Source organism: Apis mellifera, linkage group LG11, assembly GCF_003254395.2.
Source record: "Apis mellifera strain DH4 linkage group LG11, Amel_HAv3.1, whole genome shotgun sequence".
Classification (NCBI taxonomy): Eukaryota; Metazoa; Arthropoda; class Insecta; order Hymenoptera; family Apidae; genus Apis; species Apis mellifera.
In genome coordinates this window covers 7,724,450-7,737,710 of record NC_037648.1, presented here as the reverse complement: position 1 = coordinate 7,737,710, position 13,261 = coordinate 7,724,450, and the positions used below count along the sequence as shown (strand labels likewise).

The window sequence follows — 13,261 nt, the reverse complement described above, 5'->3', positions numbered from 1 at the left end:
TATTTTTATTTTTATTTTTCTCTCCGCAATATCAGATTCAAAATTTCCTAACACTTCTTCTTTCCTTTAATAACCCTTAATTATCTCCTCCAAATCTCACATAATTAATAATCCTCACTTTCTTCATCTGTATTAACTATTAAACATAATTTGCAAATTAACTTAATTAATATTTCTAATTTCACTTCTTGTTGACAAAATAGAGAGAACCAAATCTATCTTATATTCCTTTCTTCTTTTCATACAATATTCGAATCTGCAAACTTTTCTCTCTTATCGGCTATGGTGGGTGTCGTAGGAAGGTGTCTTTGCACTCGAGGCGTTTTCCACTCGCGAGTCACGTGCTGGGGAAAGAGAGCGGCCGTGAAGGAGAAAAAAGGAAGGGGCCGCAGTCGTACGCTTCATCTTTAAATAGCAGTGGACGCGGTAGACGAGGCGAAATCCATTTCCAAGTAGCCACGGACGAGCGGACCACCCACGGCCCCGTCTCTTCCCTGCCCTGCCCGTCTTTTACGCGGAAAATCGGCCCTCTGATCCCCGTGGCAGGGATCGCAATTGAATTTTCGCCAAATTGCGCCGGGCAAACGCGTGATCCCACTTTGTGGTGACACGCTGATTCGCGACTACGGCCGCGTTTCACGAAGCGAGGCGGAATTTTCGATTTTCATCGTCGTGATTGTCGCTTAGGTGATTAGATCGTTGGAATTAATTTAACAATTTTGCGAGTGTCTCGAAACACTTTCGAGTTGTGGAATGTTTTTTTCCTTTATTTTTTTTTTTTTCTTATTCTCTGTTTATTTCGTTTTGATTGACTTTCGATTTTTTTGAATTCTTATTATATTGTTAAGGATAAGATTTGGCTCGAAGAAAAATAAATATTTATCTTTTACTTTTTTTTCTTCAATATAATATTAGGATAAATCTAAAGATGAATTGGATTATTTGTTAGTTTAAAGAAAAGAAATTGGCGAATTGTAAAAATATTTATGATTCAATTTGGATTTATATTGGGAAAAATTACAAGAGAATTTCTCACTTTGCGTGGCAATGGGAAGATGATGTTGAGATGATATCAAGAAAAGTGTTTTATAAGGGTGGAAATGGAATGATGGTAACTTTAAATATGTATAATATCCATAAATTTTATCATGCGTAAAAAGAAGATGGGATTAAGAACGAATAAATTTCATATGATTTTCATATAAATTTCATATAAAAAGAGAGATTTAGTTTAAAGAATTTTAAACTGTCCACGATAAATATGACAAAGATGGCGATATCCTTAAGAAAATGTGAATCTAAACTTTAATAATATCAAAATTTTTGCTCATATCCTTCTGTTCGCCAACAATCCTATGAATTTTATAAAATTCTGAAAATTCTGACAATCTTGGAAATCTTGAAATTAAATTTCAAGTGCTTTTATTTTGTAATCAGATTGACACAGAAATGTGAACATAAAGAAAAGATAAAATTAAACACAAAGGATATAAAATTAACTTTCTGTCAAATTTTGGAATTTTTTAAATCTTTTAAATCTTTATGATTTCTAAACTTTTAGACTTTATTTTTATTTTTTTCGAGGTTACATCTACATCTGATCTGAATCAAAACAGTTTTAAATCTGTCAAAATATAAAATCTTTCAGATTCAAAGTTTTCAAAGTTTTTTTTAAATTTTCAAATCCGTTTTAAAATTAATTGTATATCCATTGTATAATATAAAATATCGTGAAACTTCTTCTAAAACTTATGAAATATTTACAATTAAACTCCAAAAACTATTTTGGATTTATTACTTATTCCGACATTAATAAGATTTAAACGCTACCAAGATCTAAAATTTTTAAATTTTTTTAATTATTCAAATTCGTTTTTAAAAATTTAGATTGCAGAGATTAAGATTATTTCCTTTATCCTTTGAATAATTTATATGTATCGAAATAAATACAATTAAATAATTTAAAACTAAGGAAAAAAAAATACAATTTTAAAACTTAATAAATTATACATTTTTTTAAAAATTTATTCCTTTATCGTTGCATCTGTGCTCAAAGACCACATTCGTGACCACATCAAATTATATTACATTATTTAGATCGTATCACACATTTCTCTAAATTACAGTATAAAATTGAAAAAAAATAATAACATTTACGTTTATGATTTTACTTTATCTCAAAGTGCCCACACTTTATGATATTACATTATCCTTTATTAGTTTCGCTTCTTCTAAAAATAATATTACTTCATTTACATATTCCTTGTCGTTTATATACTGTATTAGTTAACAGGAATTTTCCTCTTTTCACGTAGAATTCGAATGGCAGAACATTCCTGCATCACATGTTTATGTACAATTTTTATATTTTTATTACACGCACAGTTATTACAAATCGTTCCAATTTTGTTATTAATCTCTGCCAAAAGAATTTTAAATTTATCGATATTAAAATTTTACATAAATCCAGTACTATTATTATTTAAAAAATTTACTAATTTCACAAATTCCTTTCCTCAATCAATCAAAATTTTTCCAAACCTCAAACACGAATCCTCATATACTAGATATCATAAATCATATATTAATCTCTTCAAATTAAGACATCAAAGACACTGTTGCAATAGTTTCAATCTTCTTATTCTTATAAACACAGCAAAGAATTGTTCAACAGATTTTAATCTCGGTCAGAAATAATTCCAATTAAAAAAAAAAAAGATTAAATAATTTTGACGAAGAGAGAAAAAAAAATTAATTTCCATCTCCAATCCGAAAGGCTCGCCTCGAAGCTCTCGAGCCAGCTCTGGCGATACGCGGATGAGTCGAGTAGAATCAATAATATTCCCAGGCGCGAATTACGCGAGTACTTTTCAAGGGGAGCGCGGTTATTCTTGACGTCATCGGAACGGCGTTTGTTTAATGAATGCTACACCAATGCTCTCGCCGCTCCTCTCCGCCGAGTTTCTTCTCTCGGCCAGAAATCGAGGTGGCGGCCATTATTCATAGTGTGAAAAAACAAGCCGCTGCGATTTTCGATCAAGCAAATGGAACAAGATCGGCGCAAGATTATCGGGATAAGTCGATAACTTCTTGCGCTCGATTTATCGATATTTTTGTTGGGGCGTCGATTATACGGTTTCGCGTGAAAGGCGAAGAGCTGGCGACCTAGAACTTGAACTTGCTGGATTCGAGTCTCGTGAACGTGTGTGTGTGTGAATAAATGTCTTTCTTAGAGATTTTTGTTAGAGGAATTGTTATGGATAATTATTTGGAGTAAGATGGATTTGAAAATAAGTGAACAAGAATATTATTAGAATGATACTTCGATGAGGCTCGATTTTTCGAAAATATTTCAATAGAATTAATTTATATTTGTAGTATCTTTTCGATTTAAACTTTTTAAATTCAATTTGAATTAATAATTCTCAGTTAAATAATTTTTCATAATTGTTTTGTGTAAAGACGTTTAAAATTATCGATTATCGTTCATTTCACTATGAAATAAATTATGAGAACAATGGACGAATCATCACGTGTCGATTATTATATACGAACGAGGGGATTTTTGATGATTCTTGCTGACGTCATCTGAAAGTTTTGTTTAATTAGCGGTTACGAAGATTGCGTAGGCCGGCGTTGATCACAGAAAAATAAGACAAGAAAGGATCACAGTGCCGCCATGTCGCAACGGTGGCAATGAAGAAAAACTTGGTATCTGTGTCAATGAACCTGCTTTATACCTGCACAAACTTTAAATTAGGTGGTGCACAAGATCATAATTAAAAAAAGTGAATTTTAAAATTATTATTATCCGTTATGTTGTTAACTCGAATTTCGCTGTATAGATTTCCTTGTAATTCAAATTCAATTTTTATCTTCTCTCTCGGATAAAATATATAGCATAGAGCAGTTAATATGGGACGTATTAGGTTTAAGGAAGTAAATGATAACATTTTATTACTGATAAGGAAGTAGCAAGGTACAAATTTCAATATATAAAATAACACGTTTCACGTGAGAAATTTCTCGTATACGTTTTTTAAATCGTGGGATTTTTTGTTTCGTAGTAATAGAATAAATTTATTTATCATTTTTAAACGGAATTAAGTTTTTTCATCCAAGAGTTGAATTCAAATTTGAAAACTCACTTATAAAATAAATACGTAATAACATAAAAAGTATCTTAATCTTGACAAAACTTTACTTAAAATTTATAGAATCGACAAAGTTTTCAAATACGAGTATAATCGAATAACCACAATAACAAAATTAATAACAAAAACGAAAATTATTTGAATAAGTTTATATAATAAGTTTGAAATTAATTTTCTAACAATACAGATCAGAAAAAGAAACACAACAATCAAACACTCGTAATCCGAATCAGAAAAGATCGAGCGATCAATAACTGTTCGCTAATGTTGGCGACGACCGATTTTTCCGATGGCTCGCCAATGCTTTCTGATGTCATAGAGATGTTTGTTTAACAAACGCTATCAAACTTGGCGTTCAGTATAAATATAGAGATCACACCGCGGAGGTTTACCGACTGAAATCGGAAAGCAACCTGTCACCGTTTTGTGTGACATAACGTTTTATAAGCCGTTAAACTGTCTGCAAACTTAGTAATAAAATTACGAAGTCGAATTATATTAACCCTAATATAATTTCGTGTTCCCCGGATGCTCGCTTTCGAATAAATTTCTTAGGATAGGATCATAGATGATGTATTCATTTTAATGCATTCATTTGTTAATTTTTGGAAACATTGTTGCTTAATTAATGCACATATAAAATTTTATATCTATAAATATATGAGAAATTACGATTGCACGCGAATTATAAATTATGTAAATGATAAAATATAAATTAGAAAGATAAGATTTGTATCTTAATTTTAAAATAAATTCTCTCTCTCTCTGGATCGAAAGATCGTTATTTCCTTGAAAGATTCGAACAGAACGATATCTCTCAAGTTCCTAACAATTTTTCGAGAACGTGTAAAGGAATTTTTCAACGATTCATTGGACGGCAAATAATTCTCTAAAAAAAAAAAAAAATTCCTCGTCCTTATAAACAAAAACATTTTCCCAATTGTGAACGGTTCACGAGACGAATATCCCCTATTCACGTCGTAGCGAAACGAAAAAAAAAAAAAAAAAATCGCAAGAGAAATCGGAATCTCGGCTATCAGAAAAGCGAAACAAGAATCACGTACGAAATAAACGACCAATTAATCTCGATAAATCCGTCGATGGCCGAGTTGGTCCGGGAACGCGCAGAACTCGTTCTAAAAATACGCGGCAAAGGATTTGCACAAAAGTTTCCAATTAAGCGTTCGCCGAGGCAACGCTTGCGCCGCCGGGAATCAGCTTTGACCGGCGGCTATCCGCAGTAGAAACGGACGATCGAATAGCGCCCGATCGCGTGCCCTCCTCCTCCACCTCCTCCTCCTCCTCCCCTCCCTCCCCCTCCCTCGAGGCAGCGCAAAAATCCTTCGACGAGCGACGGTTATGCGCGAGATCTACTCGCGTGTCATTCCCCTCCCCTCCCCTCCCCCGTCATCGATCGATTTTCGATGGTCCCGCGGTGTCGTCCACTCCCTGACGTCATCGAGGCGTTTGTTTAATGAGCGGCTACCAGCCAGCCAGCCTCTCTCCCCACGAGCCTCGTCCCTACCCGGAGCAGAGAGCAGAAATCGTGGCAAGAGGGAGACAGAGCTAGCGGAGTCGGTGGAGGGGGCGTGGGGAGAGTGAGAAAGAGAGAGAGGAAGGGGAGAGAGGTAGTATCGTGTCGGACGCTGGACGAGGCGCACGCTCGATGCGACGAGGCAGCGCGTGCTTTCACGCGTGGAAAGCAGGAAGCGGTGCGCTGCGGATACCAGCAGGATACACGCCACACGGTCCGGTCCCTTGTGCGTGCACGCGGCCCTGCCGGCTTCGAGGGGGGCTGTCGCCGTGTCCACGGGGCTGGCCAGGCCGTGATTTTTCGCCGGTGCGGAGCCGCCAGTGTCGGAGTAGCAGCAGCAGTAGTAGCAGCAGTAGTAGTAGTAGTAGTAGTAGTAGGTGGCCGTCCGTGAACGGTAGGCGCAGGCCGTTCGAAAAGTAGTCACGGACCGTACGTTGTCGGCCACGCGGCACGCGTGAGTGGGACGAGGACGGAGAGCGGCCGAGCGCGGCCGAACACCGGCGGGAATACACGAACGCGTCGCTCGGGGTATTCTGACTCACCGCTGATTGGCCGAAACCTCGAGGAAGTGGTCACCGTCGACGAGGGCTCGGACCACACCGCCACGTGAGTTGAGCGCCGTATCGCGATACGGGCAAGGATATCTCGTCGCGCGCGCCTTTTCACCCCCTCGATTCCTTGTCCCTCGATCCCGCGGATCGCCGCCGGTTCAGACAACGGGATCGCCTCGAGGAACGTTGTTCAGGGAACGCTTTCCACGTTTCGTCGTTGTGCTTTCACGAATTCCTGCTTTTTAATTAAATCGTAATTAAGAGATTGTTCGTTTCAACGGAGGAGGTACGATTTTCGTCGCCTTTTCGGACTCCTCGAAATGTTAAACGGATTCTTCGAATCGAACGTCGAATCGGGGAAGGAGGATCGGTCTACGTCACCGTAGTCGTCACGTGGCGATCCTGACCCGGGCCAACGTCACCTCCCTTGACAAAATTACCCTCGAAAGTTTGAAGATGGCGGATTACCAACGTGATTGCCGTATCGAGGATCAAGGACCTCCTCGCTCTCCTTTAACGAGTATAGTTTAACGTGAAATATTTTTAACTGTTGCCACGTGACGTATATATTGCTCCTCTATCGATACAAAAGAGAAAGTTGGTGGTCTTTGAGTGTTACAAATGAGAAGTGAATAGTGAACGAAACTGGAAACCTCCAGAGAAAAAGAAACTCCTTTTTTCCTCCTCCCCCTCCTTTTATCTTCGACTGGAAACTGTCTATAAGTGGATCCGTAAATTAACAAGTGTGTGACAAGTGTATTCTATGATTTTCACATCTTACCCGAAATTTGCGCCTCGAATGCGAGTCGAACGTTTGTTACATCAATGAAAAACGTGGGGGAGAAAAATTGATCGTCGGTTTGCGGATCAAAGATCGGAAATCGATGGGATCGGATCCTTCTCTTTCTTTCTTTCTCGCTCGCCTCGCGTTTTGTCTCGTTCGTTTTAATGACAGTTGTATCTGGTAACGGTACGTGTTTATATTAGTCGTGTCGAGGAAGAGATCAACGAACTAAATGGTGCGTCGAGGAGGGTAAATCCGTAAGAATATTGCGAGATTATATCCCGGAGGTTAATCGAGGTGCTGTCAACGATGATTCACCCCGCTTGAGGACTCGGTGATTCGGTGATCTGGTTTGGGAGGGGAGGGGGGAGGGGGAGGAAAGAAAAAGTTGTTGATCTTGTGTTGCACCCCAGAGGAGAATACGACCAGGAAGAAGAAGAAGAAAGGAAGTGTTTCTCGGTGATTGTTAAGCAAAAACACATTCTTGTTTTCTGGTATGTAAGTTTTTATTCTTCTCTTTTAGACAATTTTCTCTTTTTTTTTTTCTATGGAAAGAAAACGGTGTCGTTTCAGTAAAAAAAATGTTTCCACCTATAGAAAGAAAATTCTTTATATTGTTCCGTATTTATCCATAAAATGGATAGGTTAAAATAGAATTGTTGAATTGATTATTGACAAATGTAATAAACGTTGAAGTTGATAAGTATGAATTAAATTTCGAGATGCTAGAGAGATATCGAATTGAATATTATTCAATAATTCAATACTTGTTGTAAAAATTGTATGCTTTAAATAAATGCTAGATAAATATTATATATATTTTATTTAAATTAAATATAAATTTGGAATTCAATTACGTGCAACGAATTAATAATTCGTTAAAAGTTGTCGTATTTATATCAGCTTTGTAAGGATAAGCTTGAAAAATTGTATACTTTACTAGAGGAAATCTAATAATAAAAGATAGAGCTGTAACGGAGAGATCGATAGAGTACGAAAGAGAGATTGCAAACACGCTTTTTCCTCGGCTCTTAATGCACGAAACAAGATGACTACCGAGTGCATGCAGTCGTAGGTAGAGGTGGAAGAGCAATGGTACGCATGCACTCCCCTCCACAACGCTCTGCAGAGTATGAAATTCTGGATCGTGAATGCTTCAGCCCCATCAATCAAACGCTGCCGCACAATCTATACAATTATTCCCTTTTTAATATAAGCTGCTTTTCCTAGAAAAATTTAGCAGCGATCTTAACTGCCTCGTCACACGAAATATCATAACAAACAGTTCATCGAATGAAACTTCATTCAAGATCATCTCGAATTGAAATATTCGGTATGTTGTTTGCGATAAAGATTAACTTAAACTTTAAATTGTTAAATAAATGAAATTTTAATCTAAAAGTACTTTCGACAGTTAACCTCGATTTACAGTATTTGGAAAATTCTGAAACGAGAATACTTGGTGGCAAAATTTCCCTTCCGTAACAAGATTCCCTTAATCCTCTAAATTCCGCATAAAATTTACGATCTCGAAGAGCAAAGTTTTCAAAGTTTTCGTGGAAGAAAAGAACTATAATTTCGCAAAATTTCTTATATTCTATATAACGAATATTAATGTCTCTCCAAGATACAAAATTATCTTCTCATAATTAAATATTAACATTAAATTCTACAACACAATTTCTATATATTTTAATCACAAAAAAAAAATATTCTGAAATATTCATTAATTCATACTTCCAGATATTTGAATTAAACTACAAAATTAAAAAAAAATACAGCTTCACATTTGCAATTATTTCACGATATAATAACAAGGATATTTCAGATATCTAGTTTAAAAATACATAATTGAATATTCATACAGACTGTTCAAGTATTATTTCGCAATATAATAACGAGAATGTATATCTCGTCGAATATCTAATTTTAAATATTCAAAAAAAAAAAAAGAAAAAAAAAGTTACTATTACCATTCAAAATTAGATATTCAAAAAAGATACGTGACTTCTTTATTTGCAATTATTTTGAGATACGATAATAATAAGAAATGAAAGAAAAAGAAAAACAAGAACATTATTAAAAATTCATTTCGATTCTTCAATTTCGAGAAATCTGAATCCCCTCCCCCTAAATTTTAACGTCGGAACGATACACTCCATTTTGCACGTTTAATTCCAAAGAAGAAGAAGAAGAAAAAAAAATCACGAGCTTCTCGACTCGAAACTTCAAAGGCGAAGGCAGCAAACAACGTGGTGACACACCGGCGACATCCGCGACGCGACGACACGAAAATACTATCGGCTCTGAATGAACAGATAGCCAAGTACGAGGTCGGTTTCCTCCCCGGTTGCCAGAAATTTCCTCGGTACAGCGAGCATCGAAAAGGCCGTGATTCCCGCCTAAGTAGATAAAAATAAAGCAAACGCAGTAGTATCGAGATAACCCCGTGATCCACCCGGGCCGACGACGATCTCCCTCCGAGGAGGAGGAAGCGTCGAGGAGGGACCGGTGGTCGCCGCCTCCGAAATGACCGCCGACACGGCGCTCTAATCGCGCTCCGCTCCGTAAACGGCCGAGCTAATGACAGGCAGGAAACGGCGTTTAATTAAAGTACGCATTTCCGGTAGGAACGTTTTCACGACGAGGCCGCGTCGCACAGCTCGAATCCGTTGCGTAATTCCGAAGCGTTCGAGATAAAGGAACGCGAATTATCGCGACGCGACGTTCCCACGTTTTCTTTTAGGATTCAGGATCAGGGTACGAGTTGTATTGGATTTTTTTTTTTTTTTTGGTTATGGGTTGGTAAGTGGTTGAATTTATTTTGAGAAATGGAACGTAAGATGAAAATTATTGGAACATTTTTCCTAATTATTTTATATTTTAATATATAATTTGAGAAGAAATTTTTCTTCTTATTTAAAAAAGGATTATCGAGTTGTCTGGTTATTGTGAAATATTATCAATCTTTTAAATATTTTTTTTATTGATAAATATCGAATATACGATAATAGGAATTTTGATATATTTTTTGGTTTCATAATCATTGAAATCACGAGAGACAAACTTCTCTCGAATAACCTGATATTTAAAATGTCGGGACGAGTGGAAATGTAGGGTGTTAAATGAAGTTCAATTTAGCTTGAAGGAAGGAGTTATATGTGAAATTAATATTACACAGGTTTTGAGATAGCTCCGCGAGAAAATTTGATGCCAATTACGTTTGATGGCTCTTTAATGAGGTTGCTTGGGAATGCACTGTTTTGCCTGGCGTGATATGCTTTGATTTAGTGACGCGTTTCGTTTTGGTACCTCCGTTTTGATCTTTACTTTAGCTTCTTTTTTATTGAACAGGTGCAAGTTAATTGGAGAAGTTGAATTTCGGGTGGGTTAAATTTAACTCTTGTCGTGGAATTTAAGATTTAGATTTCTTTCTACTACGTTTCTAAATTATTTATGTCAAGTTTTTATAGATATAAAAATTTTTAATCCAATTTTTAATTCGATCAAAAGCAATTTTTATTATTTTTAGAGATATTCCAATATTTTAATAAAACATGTATCATGTAATATCGTGATATAAGCGATCGATGTTATTTAAATGACAACCGGATGAAAAAAAAAAAAGATGTCTCCCCAGCGTGTATTTGGAAAAAAAAAAGTCTATCAAATTTTCCTCTCGTTAAATCGATTATTACCAAGTGCAAAAAATGCAAATCGTTCCTTTATTCTTTCATTCATGAACACGTACAAGCGATTATCATAACGTTGGCAAAATGGAAATGCAATAAGCTGTTCACGATTCGAACAAGAATACGTTGGAAAAATTAATACAATCAGTGTCTCAATCTTTATCCACGAGAACAGATCGTGCATGATAGTCACTATAATTATACGAGATATATTTTCAATGAGCAGTTTCGTTCTATCAATCTTAATGCGACACGTATGTGAAAAAACGATCGATATAATCGAATACGAACCTGTTTTCCTCGTTCGTGTTCTCTTTCTCTCTCTCTAAAAAATTCCACCCTCATCACACACTGACCAACCCTAAGGATAATTACCCCCGCACGTGTTCCAACGTACACACACTTGTACTCGCCATTCACTCTCTCTCTCTTTCTCTCTTTCTCTCTCTTTCTCTCTTTCTACGCACTCTTAGTGATTCTTTTTTATATCCAGATGTTTTACTCGCCTCGCAACATTTTTTTTTTTCCTCAGATGTTATACTGGTTATACTGGTTTCTATAATTTAATAGTACAATTGTTTAATAATGAGACTTGTAAAATTAATATATACTTAATTTTATTTATTTCTCGCGTCTAGCAATAATTTAATTTGAATGTAAAAATTATTCTTATTAATCACAAAATTTTTTCAACAAATCTCTCTTCAACGCAGATTATGTTAATTCCTTTTTACTCTGTGATTTACAATCTTTTGATTCTTGAGGCGAAAATAAAAAGTTACCGTATAAAAATTTCGAACCAATATTATTTATTAATTTTCAAAACACATTCTTGTGATGGAAACGTTTTATCTTCTCAATATCATTATCGAGGAAAATTTATCGAAAGTTAAGAAGAAAATCTCGATCACGATAATCGAACAAAACTGGTGTTCTTCCAAGGGGAGAATAAAAATCGAGTACGGAAAAAAATCCTCGAGAAATCGATAAAATTATTTTATTACCAAGCGAATGGGAACAATTATATCGAGTTTTATGACGGTGGAAAGTCAATGCAGTTTTTGGCGCGCGGAAACGTTTCATTGTTAGGATCGTTACAATGCGCCCCGATCGTGGCGAACTGTTGCACAATTAACGATCGTGTAACAATCGTGTAGAGGAGGCTGGACTCGTGGAGAGAGAGAGAGAGAGAGCTCGTTCTTTTTTTCTTTCTTTTTTTTTTTTCCTTAACATTTCGTTTCCACGATACTGGATCCGCGTTTTAGAGTTCGATTATGTGTTTTTCCACTTTCACCTTAATTTGCGTGGTATTAAACATTACGCTCATTACGATTGTTACTTTATGTTAAATAATTTTGTAAGATGAATTATTATCATTCGGCATATACAGGCGTTTCGTCGTTTCACTTTATAAAAAAAAAAATGAAAATATAAATATGTTTTTTTTTTCCTCTCTCTCTCTCTCTCTCTCTTCACGTGGAATATTTATTTTCTAAAATTTTTTTTTTGTCTATATCCTTGTAATAGACGTTGAAAATTGTTATCTCTTATTTCCTATATTTATTATTCGAAAGTAAGAGATTAATTCCAACTATTTTATTATATTTATTTTAGAAATAAAATATATAGGCAATGCAATTTATTTTTCCACGCAGTTGAAAATATTCTTTTCGAAACTTTCACCCGTTACACCACTCTAACAATAATTAATATTCCTTAAAATCACGATATGTCAAATTTTATAAACACGCCTATAAAAAAACCAGCTGCTCGAGACAGAATGTTTCATTCTCGCCTCTACTCTTCCATCGCTCGATTCCATTCAAAATTCTCGAATGCAATTTAAACGAATTTAAATAAAAAAGAAAAAAGACAGAAAGAATCGCAAGAATGTATTCCAAAAAAAAAAAAAAAAAAATACCCAAATCTGTGCCCGACACGAGACAGAGAGCATCTGTCGAACGCGCGTGGCGTGGAGGAAAAAATTCAGCGCCACCAGTTCCAAGTTGTTCCCCGGTTGGCCGCGGTAAATTTCGAACTTGTTGGCAACAAGTGTTTCCCTCCATCGTTACACGATTGCACGGCTTAAGTTTCACTCGCGGACGTACCAAATTTCCGCAACACCTGTTGCGAAACATTTCGAATTTGCCAGCCAGACCGAACTTTCCTCCTCTCTCTCTCTCTCCCCCTCCTCCTCTTTTGCAATGGTGGTCGCATCATCCTATTGGCGCGGCTTAATTCCAGAGCCGATTATTATTATCATTTTTTTTTTAGTGCCTGGCCTCTATTTTTAAATATTATTGCCATATTGCACCCCCTTCCACCCTCTCTCTCTCTCTCTCCTTCCCCTTTTCTTCGATTATTTATTTTTTACCATCGTTAATCGCTATTGTTCGACAAATCTCGACTAACACAAGTTTTTATTGAACGATATTTATGCACCCTGTAAATTTTCGACTGCAACGTTGACGGACGTCCTCGAGAGAGAGAGAGAGAGAGTTTAATACGTTTCGGTCTCGGAGGGACTCGGAACAATTTTGGGACGA

The 13,261-nt window shown here is 36.2% G+C and overlaps 1 protein-coding gene across 6 annotated transcripts in view; it reads left to right on the top strand.

The window, feature by feature from the left end:
• The window catches only part of LOC410304 (zinc finger homeobox protein 4), a 429,015-nt gene that overhangs the window by 46,947 nt on the left and 368,807 nt on the right, over positions 1 to 13,261 (top strand). For 2 of the 6 annotated variants that reach the window (XM_026443964.1, XM_026443960.1), the window contains exon 1: positions 5,775 to 7,517. The exons of 2 other annotated variants lie outside the window; for them this stretch is intronic. The gene's annotated coding sequence lies outside the window, so the exon portion shown is untranslated. Of the gene's footprint in view, positions 1 to 5,773; positions 7,518 to 13,261 lie in introns of those variants that run through there. 2 more of the 6 variants (XM_006562416.3, XM_006562415.3) reach the window with 2 other exon arrangements.